Consider the following 11,576-nt stretch of genomic DNA (forward strand, 5'->3'; position numbering starts at 1 on the left):
GCTTTCAACACTATTTGAAGCAATCTTATGGAGTCGGAGGTTGGCATCAGAAAGAATACCTTAAGTCCTTTGAAGCAGATCTATGGCTTCTTTATATGTGGGTAAGGATTTGAGTCCATTGTCCATGTAGAAGTCTCTCTCAACGCAGTGTTGAGCATCTGCACCACACTCCTTTTTGCCATCAAGAGCAGTCCTTTGTAAACCATATGTTGCAACAGCAGGCAAAGGACTGTTTCGGAAAACATGTACTTTCATGTGGTATTCAATCACTTCATTGTTTATGTTGTTGTCACGGTGCCACAAAAACCTTACGAAGCTCCTATGGTCTTCTTTTACTATAACGCAATGAAACATTTGTTCAATGGCAGCAGTTATGGCAACTGGCTCTCTTCTGAACCTCATAAGTACTAATAACAAGGTTGTTGGTTAAGTTAGGATCAGTGAGAACATCATTCAAGGATACGCCTTGATGCTTGGCAATGGAGTCAAACACTACCCTGATTTGTTTTGGTTTATGTGGATGATACACTCCAAAGAAAGGCAGATACCAGCATTCTTTATGTTCTAGAAGAGGGGGAGCTGGCTCAGTATGATCATCATCAAAGATCCTTTTAATAAAGGCAATGAAATGGTCCTTCGTTTCAGGCCTGTTCTGAAGTGAGTTGAATCTGGATAAAGCTTGTTCACAATTGTTTGGAAGTCTGACTCTTGTAGCACAAAGAGGTAAGGGTGCAACCCAGCTGTTAGATTTATCTTTGAAGAATTCACTGTCCATTATTGTGATAAACTTTCTATCTTCAACTGACAAGGCTACTCAGTTGTCATCACGTGTGGTACAAAACACTGTGCTACTTAAGTTGTCAACACAGGAGCTGAGAGTAGCACCAGATACCTTGATGATGTCAAGAGGCTTCTCCTTTACCTCATAATGATGAGGGCATTGTCTGAAGTGAGATGCACACACATTTCTTAACTTGAAGGACTTAGGATATCAAACAGCGTGCACATTCTATTCAAGCATACATCGCCCACTATTACGCAGCCTAGACCAAGTCTTTGTGCATATGGGGTGTCTTCAAATCCATTGCACTGCTGGCGTACTTTATTTACTCTCAGAATGTCTCTTCCCAGCAAATATTAGGATTTAAGCACCCATGTCCATTGGAGGATCTCAGTAACCAGGTGCCTTAAGTGGAGATGGTGATACGCAGCTTCTGAAGTAGGAATTTCTTCTGTTGTCTGGTATTTGGTCACACTCAACTAATGCTGGCAAGGGCATGCCCTTCTTTGCCTTGATGTGGGAGACCATGAACCCATTCTGCTTGAGGTTTCTAAACAACCAGAACAGGTGTTGATATTATATGGTGTTGCATGTCCCTTTATGCCAGATCTCAAAGAATTTAGGTTTAGCCAGGGATGTGTTGCTCTGCTCATATATTATAGCATACATCCTTGTAGCTTTCTCAGGTTAATCCTTTGGATATATTTTGACTAGACATACCTAAATAAACAATGGCTTAAAGCAGCCTCTCTCAACCGGGGTGCCTTGAGGTTTCTTCAGGCAAAATGTCTAAAAATTTCCCAAAACTTATATACAAGCCAGCGGGTGGAACAAGCCTGCCATTTCGTTACACAACACCACAGGTTTTCTTTGTGCACTATTACGACCTTGTAGCCGCTGGCATCCTGACAACCAATGATGTCATCAGTTGATAAGGAGGATGTCAGCTGCCTGCACAGCATCTTAGTTTGACCCTCCCCTGTCCCTTGCCATCAATGCTGGGGTCACATTAGCTCATTGATGGAGAAAAACTGAGGGAGAAGAGAAACATTGATATACTAGTCAGTACCAGGGTGCAAAAGTGTATTTGCTTTGGAAGAATAAATCACCTCTAACGTTGAGTGTCCTACATGTGTGGATGTCGCTGTATTATATAAAATTATTAGAATAGCTTTTCACATTTTAGAATGGGCTGCCTCAAGACTTTCCATAATTGTAAAGGGTGCTCTGGGACTGTCCATAATCTTAAAGGGTACCTTGACTGAAAGAAAGGTTGAGAAACACTGGCTTAAAGGATAAGTTCACCTTTGGAACATGTTACATATTACACATTTTTTTAGGGTGGAACATGAAACATGTTCCCATAGCTGCAGCCTTGCCTGCCGCGCCCCACCCTCCTTCTGATAGATAGTACAGGCAAACTTCACCCTAAACTGTCAGATTGGAAAATAGTGCAGCTGTGCAGGGCTCCGTCCACACAGCCGCATCATTCATTCACGGACTTTCATGAATGCACGAACTGCAAGTCATGACAGCCTTAGCAGCTGTGGGCTTGTAGTTTTCAATTAACTACCACAGCGCTGTGGAGCACCATGATGGTTCATGGACACTTCCTGTCAGAATATCTCCTTGCTTGTACATCCCATACAGCAAGCAGATACTCTGACAGATCTGCAGGAGACCTGCATGGCATCATTATTATTATACAGTATTTATATAGCGCCAATAGTTCGCATAGCGCTGTACATTACAATGGGAGACAATACATGAGACAGTACGACAATACAGTGTGATACACGAGGGGTTTGAGGGCCCTGCTCCTTGGAGCTTACAATCTAGGAAAGAGGGGATAGTGGTACGGGAGGAAAAGCTGTGGGGGATGGAGTGGTGGGAAGAGTGGAGGACCCTAGGAAGACCCACGTGACCGATCAGGCAATTGTGGTTAGGAAGTCTGGGAGACTGGTGTTGAAGACCAGAGGACAGAGCTGAGAAGAGCCAGCGCCGGAGCCAGGAGAAGAGAACTGTGGTGGCGGTCTTCATGCGGGGGGGCCCCCAAAAATTAAAGGATATCCCCTGAGATCCATGAAGACAAACAGCCAGCAGCTGTTGCCCAGCTGGGGATGCAGGGCACAGGAGCAAAAGAGTTGCCGCAGGAGGCGGTAAATCCCCAAAGCTGCGGTTGCAGATGTGATTGACGTTACTGGGAGAAAGGTGGATATAATAGAAGCTTACTAGGGGTCTCAGAGGCTGATGGAACAGTGTAAAGTATTAAAATAAGATCAAAAGGAAAAAGGAGGGGCACCCAGGAAGTGTAAGATGAAGAAGAGAAGAGGGCACACCAGAGAATTGTAACCCTCATACAGAGAACTGGAATTAGACAGGGGGTCAGGAGGGGAAAGGTTCTAAGCGGGATAAATATTGCTGGAAATAAATCGGGAAAACTGGAAATATTTTTCTCCTTGAAATTATAAGTATCTGTACAATTTAAACAATATGAAGAGTAAATCTGTCAAGGGAGGAGAAGCAAAAAACTCAACCGAGTTTAAATACAAGCACTATAAAGAAGTATATGCCTCTGCATGAGAAAACCCAGAGGAACAAATACCTGAGAGTCATGGCAAAGCAAATCGCACTGGAGATCAAACGAGACTGTCTTTTTGAGCAATCAGATAGGCATCAGTTTAAAGAAATCACAATGTTGGAAAGTGAAATAGGGAAAAGAAAGATGGAGGAGCAAGAAGTAAGGCTGCAATTGCCCACAAAATCGGAAATTTCAGAAATGTTTGCAAAATTAGAGAACTCCATAAAAAGTGAAATGGCAGTTTTACATAGTGAAATGGGACAAGTTCTACTATGAGTGAAAGAAACAGAAGGAACATTAGAGAAACAAGCCCAAGTAATTAAACTAGAAGCGCAAGTGGAGGAAAAGAGAAGAGAATAGAGAATGCTCTCATACAAGTTGGAGGATCAGGAAAATTGAGATAGAAGGAACAATCTGAGGAGCAGAGGTTTACCAGAAGTAACCCAAGGAGAAGATCTACGGGACACTATGAGAAGATTGTTTAATCCAATAATAGGGAGAGAAGAGACGGAACAACTAAAAATAGATAAGGAGATCCCAAAGAGTTACTTCAGACATCCTAAGGGACGTTTCCATTACTGTGAAGACAAAAACTATAAATAGAAACTGCGTGGGATACTAGATATAAAATATAGAGAAACAAAGTTGCAAATTTTTGCAGACATTGCACTAGAGACACTTGCTAGAAGATCTTTGAAACCATTGTTAGATCAGATGAAGTAAAAAAAAATGTCTGTTATAATTGGGGATTTTCTGTATGCTTGGTTGGGTGGAAGGATGGAAAATCAGTGAAACAGAGTAAATGGGGAAGGTCTTCTTGTTCTAAATTGTGCTTATTTATACCCCCCACAAAGGGAATGTACAAGAACAGACAAAGTGGGAGGAATGAATATGGTCAATTTTTTGGCATATAATGTAAAATAATTGAACACTCCAACTAAAGGCATAACATATTAAGGGAAATACATCAATGTTCTATCGAAGTGATGTTTCTTCAAAAGACACACATATCCCAAGATTCAAATGTTAAGCTATATTCTGAATATCTGCCAACTTGGTATTATGCGGATTCACCAATAAGAGGAGCAAAGGAAGTGGCAAAAAATATAAGATTCACTATGGGAGAATGCCTGGCAGACCCAGAGGGCCGACAGGGTAGGGAGTGTACATTAGCAAACATTTATTGCCCCAATAAAAACCCAACAGTATACCTGGAAAGAATATTAAGAAAACTTACAGACTTTAAGAGGGGTAGTCTGATTGTGGCAGATTTTAGTTTTTGCATGGGTCCGCAGATGGATGCATCATCGTGCGCACGGAGAGAGGGAGATAGGAGTCTAAAGAATGTTAAAAAAAACTATCATTGTCAGCTGATGGATGCTTGGAAAGTTAAGCATCTAAGAGAAAGACTATACTTTCTTCTCTTCGGCACATAGGATGTATTCACGACTGGATTATATATTGATTGAACATAAACTTTTGGAGTCTCTGGTGAAAATTAATATAGAAGTAATAGCTATATCAGACCATGCCCCTGTCATAATGAGACTACAGTTCAGAAGGGAACAGAACAAAATAAATATGTGGTGATTAAATTAGATGATTTTACAAAACCCGGAAATGGAAATAAGATTAAAGGAGGAATTTAAACAATATTTTATTTTAACGAGTCTGGGGGAAAAAGAAAGAATGGGGTAAGAAAATTGTCATTAACGGAAGAACTATATAAGATAGAACAAACTACATAAAAAGAAAATAGATACAGATATGCAACAGGAGATGATGTTAAAAAGAGAAGAGTTGAAGGATATCATGAAACACGAAACAAGGAAGATTTTTTTAATAGGGTTTCGAAGGAAAGATATCAGTGGGGGAATGGACCTGGGAAATAATTAATGAGGAAATGAAGGGAAAAGAAGTTGAGGAATTATATTGAAAAAAATGAAAAAGGAGAAATGGTTTATTCAACCACTGATATCATTAATAAAATTAGAATGGTTTATACGGAGCAAAATCTAAGAGCCAGAAAGAATTAGAGGAAGATATACCTGGTCTACCTAGACTGGATGAAGTTAGATTAACAGTGTTGGATAGCTTAATTTCACAAGAAGAAGTTAGCTTAGTATTGAAGAGTACAGCTGCAGGTAAGAGCCCCGGCTCAGATGGATTCACAGTGGGATATTATAGGAAGTTTAAAGAACAACTTGTCCCTAAAATGTGTACATATATAAATGCATTGGCAGAAGAGACAGATGAGGGAGGAGTCATTAAAGGCATATATTACAGTTATACCTAAAAAGGGAAAGATTGGTCTGTGTAACAGTTATAGACCTATATCTTTATTAAACCGATACAAAACTATATGCGAAGGTACTAGCAGCAATGATGAGAGTTGAAGCCTGACTGGATACACTTAGACCAAGTGGGATTTATTCAGGGTACAGAAGGAAGGGGCAATGGACTAAGATCATTGCTTATCCTGCAAAAAAAGTAGAAGAGGAGAGGTACCGGGGGACGTCTTATCGATCGATGATGAAAAGGCCTTTGATAGAGTAGATTGAGGATTTATGATAAATACGTTGAAGGCATTAGGAATTGGGCCCAGAATTATGAAGTGGATTAAAGAGTTATATAGGGTCCCATAAGCCACAGTGAAGGTTAATGGATCACTATCAAAGTTTTTCAGGATGTATAATGAAACAAGACAGGGATGCCCTCTGTTGTCTGTGGTCTCTTTGGAACTGCTATTAGCAACTGTAAGAAACAGAGTAGATGTTAAAAAAATTGTGGATAGGTGATTTCGAACATAAATTTGCAGTATATGCTGATATGCTGTTTTACATTACAAATCCTAGATTAACATTACCAAATCTAATGACAATGCTAAAAGACTATGGAGAGTTATCAAACTTGAAAATGAAACCCTCAAAGTCTGAGATTTTAAACATTAAGTTCCAAAGGAAGAGAAACAAATCCTACAAAAAGAATTCCCTTTTAAATGGAGGGAAAAAGAATTAAAGTACTTTGGAATAAAATGAACATCACCCATAAAAAATCTATACCAGGTAAATTATATCCCACTAGTAAATGAGATAAAGGATGAACTGAGGAGAATCTCAATGGGAATGCTGTCCTGGATAGGCCAGATAAATATAATAAAGATGACCATAGTACCAAAAGTCTTGTAGAAGTTTAATATGTTTCAAGTATACCTACCAGGGTCTTTCTTCAGGACCCTTAAAAAAATGATATTCAGATATGTATGGGATAATAAAAGAAACCAAGAGTTAAATACAAAGTTTCATGTAATAATAAAATAAAAGGGGGACTAAATATGACGTATTTCAAGAGATACTATAACTCAAGTGTTAATATCTCAAATTGTAGATTGGATATATAATTCACAGGGGAGAAGTTGGGTAAAAATGGAGATTACACTTATCAAGGCACCACTAGATAGGATCATTTGGATACCACATACGTTTTGTACACTGGATGACGACACGAGCACTTTGACACAGAACATATTGAGGATTTGGGATGAAATGCAGATGGAGTGGAAGTATAATTCATTATCAATTCCATTGGTGGGAACAACGTTTTTCCCACCTGGGAATGATAATATTTTAATAATAATTTAAAAGATATTGTAGATAAGGGGGTACTATGTTCTTTACACAATTTAAAACATAAGAAGGAAATATTCTCTACACTGGATGAATGGTGGTATTATCAATTAAGATATTTTGTTGCAATGCTCCCACAGTCACTAAGAACAGAGGAAGATATGTATCCTTTGGAGCAAATGTTTAGTTCAAACACAATACAAAAACATTGTACCTCTAGGATTTACAAAATCCATACTGAATTAGCTGGACCGCTGTCCCAAGTGTTTTTGGACAAGTGGGAAGAGGAGCTTGGAACAAAATTGAAAGAGCACCAAAAAAATTAAATGTTTAGATTAACACACAGGGCAGTGAATATGAATATAGTTGAAATGAATTATAAATGTCTTGTAAGATGGTATATTACACCTAATGTAGCACACAAAGACCAGAGGACTCACCTGGCACATATTTGGTGGGACTGTCCTAAAATACAGGCGTTTTGACGGGTGAAAATTCAATATATACTGGAGATACTGAGGACTAGTATACCGTTAGACCTGTGGGTCTGTTTATTCCATAAATCTGAGACTTCTGTGAAGCAATACATAAATGCGATACAGTTTCATTTAACAAATGTGGCCAAAAGTCTCATCCCTAAATTCTGGCAAGCAATAGACCCCCCTAAAACAAAAGACTGGATAAATAGCATATATATATATATATATATATGATGGAAGAACTATACCACATGGACGAGAATAACATTGAAAAATTTTAAAAATTCTAGGGAGGATGGCTTGATTTTAAAAAAGCAAAAAGATATTTAGAAGTGGTTGGAGTGTAATGAATAAAGAAAGTAAAAAGGTAAAGAAACCAGAGTATGTACTACATACTATGTAGAAGGATAAGAGAGAAGGAAAAGGATAAGAGGGGGAAGAAGTGAGACAGAAGAATACTAGAACAAGTAAGTAAATGAAAGTATAAAGAAGATCAGGGGATGTGGGCGGGGAGGCGGGGGTTAAATAGGGGGATGTATAAAAAAAATGTATATAGGTTGTCTGAGCTTTCAGAAAACAGAGGTCAGAAAGCGGAAACTACACACTGCAGAACTTGGTGAGGAGAACTCTGAGTGCTGATTGGAGGGAAGAGACACACCCTCTACACACAGCTCACAGGAACAGAACTGAGGCTGTCAATCACAGGCTGTGTTGCTGGAGGTCCCTCTCTGGTCACCTTTTCTCTTCTGCTGTCAGAGCAGAGGGACAAAGCAGTGGAGATAAATGACACTGAAAATAAATTTCAATTGGACATCTAGGATTCAGTGATCTCTAGTCTTGAAAGCACCCTGATATAGGACGAGTTTAGAAATTTCCCCCTCTGTCTCCAGCAGAGACGCTGACGATCAGTAACCAATTAAAGCTTTGCTATAATAATCACATGCCGGCTAGAGGCTTATTTGAAAAAAAAAATGAAGGCCTGTAGCTGACCCCTGCCATCATCCGGTTACAATGAAATGTGCAGTGTGATTTGGTTAATACTGTAATTCTCAGATGCATTTACAAAGTTAACCCCTTCATGCTGACATAACACAAATATGCAGCCTCACAGAACTGGGCTTTTTTCCGTAGAGCCGCATATTTGTGTACCTGTCTTTGCACTGGGAACGCGCTGCACAGCGCACTCCCAGCACAAAGAACGGGGTGTCACTGAGAGCCCCAAGTTTCCCAATTCTGGGTCACATGATCGGTATGATGATTTACCACCAAATGAAAGCCCAATTTGTCCTGAAAAAAAACAAGGTATAATCCACCTGGATATTACAAAGTAGTTGTGATGATACGTACGGTTTTAGTAACACATGTCAAAGTTGCAAAATTGTGCTTAGGCGTTAAGATTTATTTTACCCTTAGGCGTGAAGGGGTTAAAAAAAAAAAAAAAAGATATCTCTCAGGCTCCTGGTTGTATCATCAGTGATTTCTAAGAGTGAGAGACGGAGGTTCCGGGTATGTTGTATCACAAGCTGACAACCAGCAAGCTTTCTGGTGAGTGCATAGTGGTGGAGGATTCCGCACAGCAGAGTAGCACTTTTTGGATTATGTGCTAATACTCCTTTTTGGACTGTAACATGAAGGACTTTTATTTACTATATCATTGCACATGCACTTTAAAAAGCACTGTTTTTATATATATTGATTTATGATATCTTTACATATTTATTTATTGGGCAGCACAGTGGCTAAATGGTTAGCACTTCAGCCTGGCAGCACAAAGGTTGTCAGTTCAAATCCCAACCACGGCACCACCTGCCTGAAGTTTGCAAGTTCTCCTTGTGCCTGCGTGGGTTTCCTCCAGGTACTCCGGTTTCCTCCCACACTCCAAAGACATGCTGTTAGGTTAATTGGATCCTGTTTAAATTGGCCCTAGCTCGTGTATGTATAAAATTTAAGTTAGGGACCTTAGATTGTACACCCCTTAAGGGTTAGGGAGTGATGTGAATGTACAATATATATGTAAAGCGCTACGTAAATAGACAGCGCTATAGAAGTACCTGTAATAAATAACTAAATTTGGGTTGTCACATATATATAACGCTGCACCATCTTGATTTATTTGTTCTTTGGGTATTGTCACTTACCTTTGTTGCAAACAGCTCCAAGACTCTAGCACGTGCTCTTTTTATTTGATTGCTTGCTACCATGCAAAGACGCTCATGCACCTTTGTCCCTGCATAGGTGTCCATGGAGCCTTAAGGCTGGGGCAAAGAAAAGGAAAGTGGGAGAACTTCTGGATTATAATTTCTAAGGTTTAATTGACAACTGAAACAGTCGGATTAGGATCCTTATACAGGTGAAACTTGAAAAATTAGAATATCGTGCAAAAGTTAATTTATTTCAGTAATGCAATTTAAAAGGTGAAACTAATATGAGATAGACTCATTACATGCAAAGCAAGATAGTTCAAGCCGTGATTTGTCATAATTGTGATGATTATGGCTTACAGCTCATGAAAACCCCAAATCCACAATCTCAGAAAATTAGAATATTACATGCAATCAATAAAACAAAGATTGTACATAGAACAATATCGGACCTCTGAAAAGTATAAGCATGGATATGTACTCAATACTTGGTTTGGGCCCCTTTTGCAGCAATTACTGCCTTAATGCAGCGTGGCATGAAAGCTATCAGCCTGTGGCACTGCTGAGGTGTTATGGAAGACCAGGATGTTTCAATAGCGGCCTTCAGCTCTTCTGCATTGTTCGGTCTCATGTCTCTCATCTTTCTCATGGCAATGCCCCATAGATTCTCTATGGGGTTCAGGTCAGGCGAGTTTGCTGGCCAATCAAGCACAGTAATCCCACGGTCATTGAACCAGGTTTTGGTGCTTTTGGCAATGTGAGCAGGTGCTATGTCCTGCTGGAAAATGAAGTCAGCATCCCCATAAAGCTCATCTGCGAAAGGAAGCATGAAGTGCTCCAAAATCTCCTGGTAGATGGCTGCATTGACCCTGGACTTAACGAACCACAGTGGACTAACACCAGCAGATGACATGGCTCCCCAAATCAACACAGACTGTGGAAACTTCACACTGGACTTCAAGCATCTTTCAGTGTGTGCCTCTCCATTCTTCCTCCATACTCTGGGTCCTTGGTTTCCAAATAAGATGCAAAAGTTGCTCTCATCAGAAAAGAGGACTTTGGACCACTGAGCAACAGACCAGGTCTGTTTTTCTTTAGCCCAGGCCCAGACGTTTCTGACTTTGTTTGTTGTTCAGGAGCGGCTTGACAAGAGGAATACGACATTTTGAAGCCCATGTCCAGGATCCGTCTGTGTGTGGTGCCTCTTGATGCACTGACTCCAGCCTCAGTCCACTCCTTGTGAAAGTTCCCAACACTTGAATGACCTTTTCCTGAGAATCCTCTCCAGGCTGCGGTCATCCCTGCTGCTTGTGCGCCTTTTTCTTCCACACTTTTCCCTTCCACATAACTTTCTATTAATGTGCTTTGATACAGCACTTTGGGAACATCCAACTTCTTTTGCAATTACCTTTTGAGGCTTTCCCTCCTTATGGAGGGTGTCAATGATGGTTTTATGCACAACTGTCAGGTCAGCAGTCTTTCCCATGATTGTGATTCCTACTGAACCAGACTGAGAGACCATTTAAAGGCTCAGGAACCCTTTGTAGGTGTTATGGCTTAATTAGCTGATTAGAGTGGGACACTTTGAGCCTAGAATATTGCACCTTTTCACAATATTCTAATTTTGAGATTGTGGATTTGGTGTTTTCATGAGCTGTAAGCCATAATCATCACAATTATGACAAATCACAGCTTGAACTATCTTGCTTTGCATGTAATGAGTCTATCTCATATATTAGTTTCACCTTTTAAGTTGCATTACTGAAATAAATGAACTTTTGGACGATATTCTAATTTTTCGAGTTTCACCTGCATGTCCATCTTAAAAAGTGTCAGTAAACCCAAACTATGAAAAACTTTCATTACATGCTATTTAACAGAGTGTTCATACTCACAAAGCCACTAAAGCATTCTATTTGTGTAGAGTGAAATAAACCTACCTGGTTGATCCTGCCTTTATCTGTCCCT

The 11,576-nt window shown here is 39.8% G+C and overlaps 1 protein-coding gene across 3 annotated transcripts in view; it reads right to left on the bottom strand.

The window, feature by feature from the left end:
• RFT1 (RFT1 glycolipid translocator homolog) overlaps nucleotides 1-11,576 on the bottom strand; it is a 112,007-nt gene that overhangs the window by 37,310 nt on the left and 63,121 nt on the right. The window lies entirely within an intron of this gene.

Source organism: Staurois parvus, unplaced genomic scaffold, assembly GCF_062004578.1.
Source record: "Staurois parvus isolate SC_StPar_1 unplaced genomic scaffold, SC_StPar_1.0 ptg000282l, whole genome shotgun sequence".
NCBI classification, from domain to species: Eukaryota; Metazoa; Chordata; class Amphibia; order Anura; family Ranidae; genus Staurois; species Staurois parvus.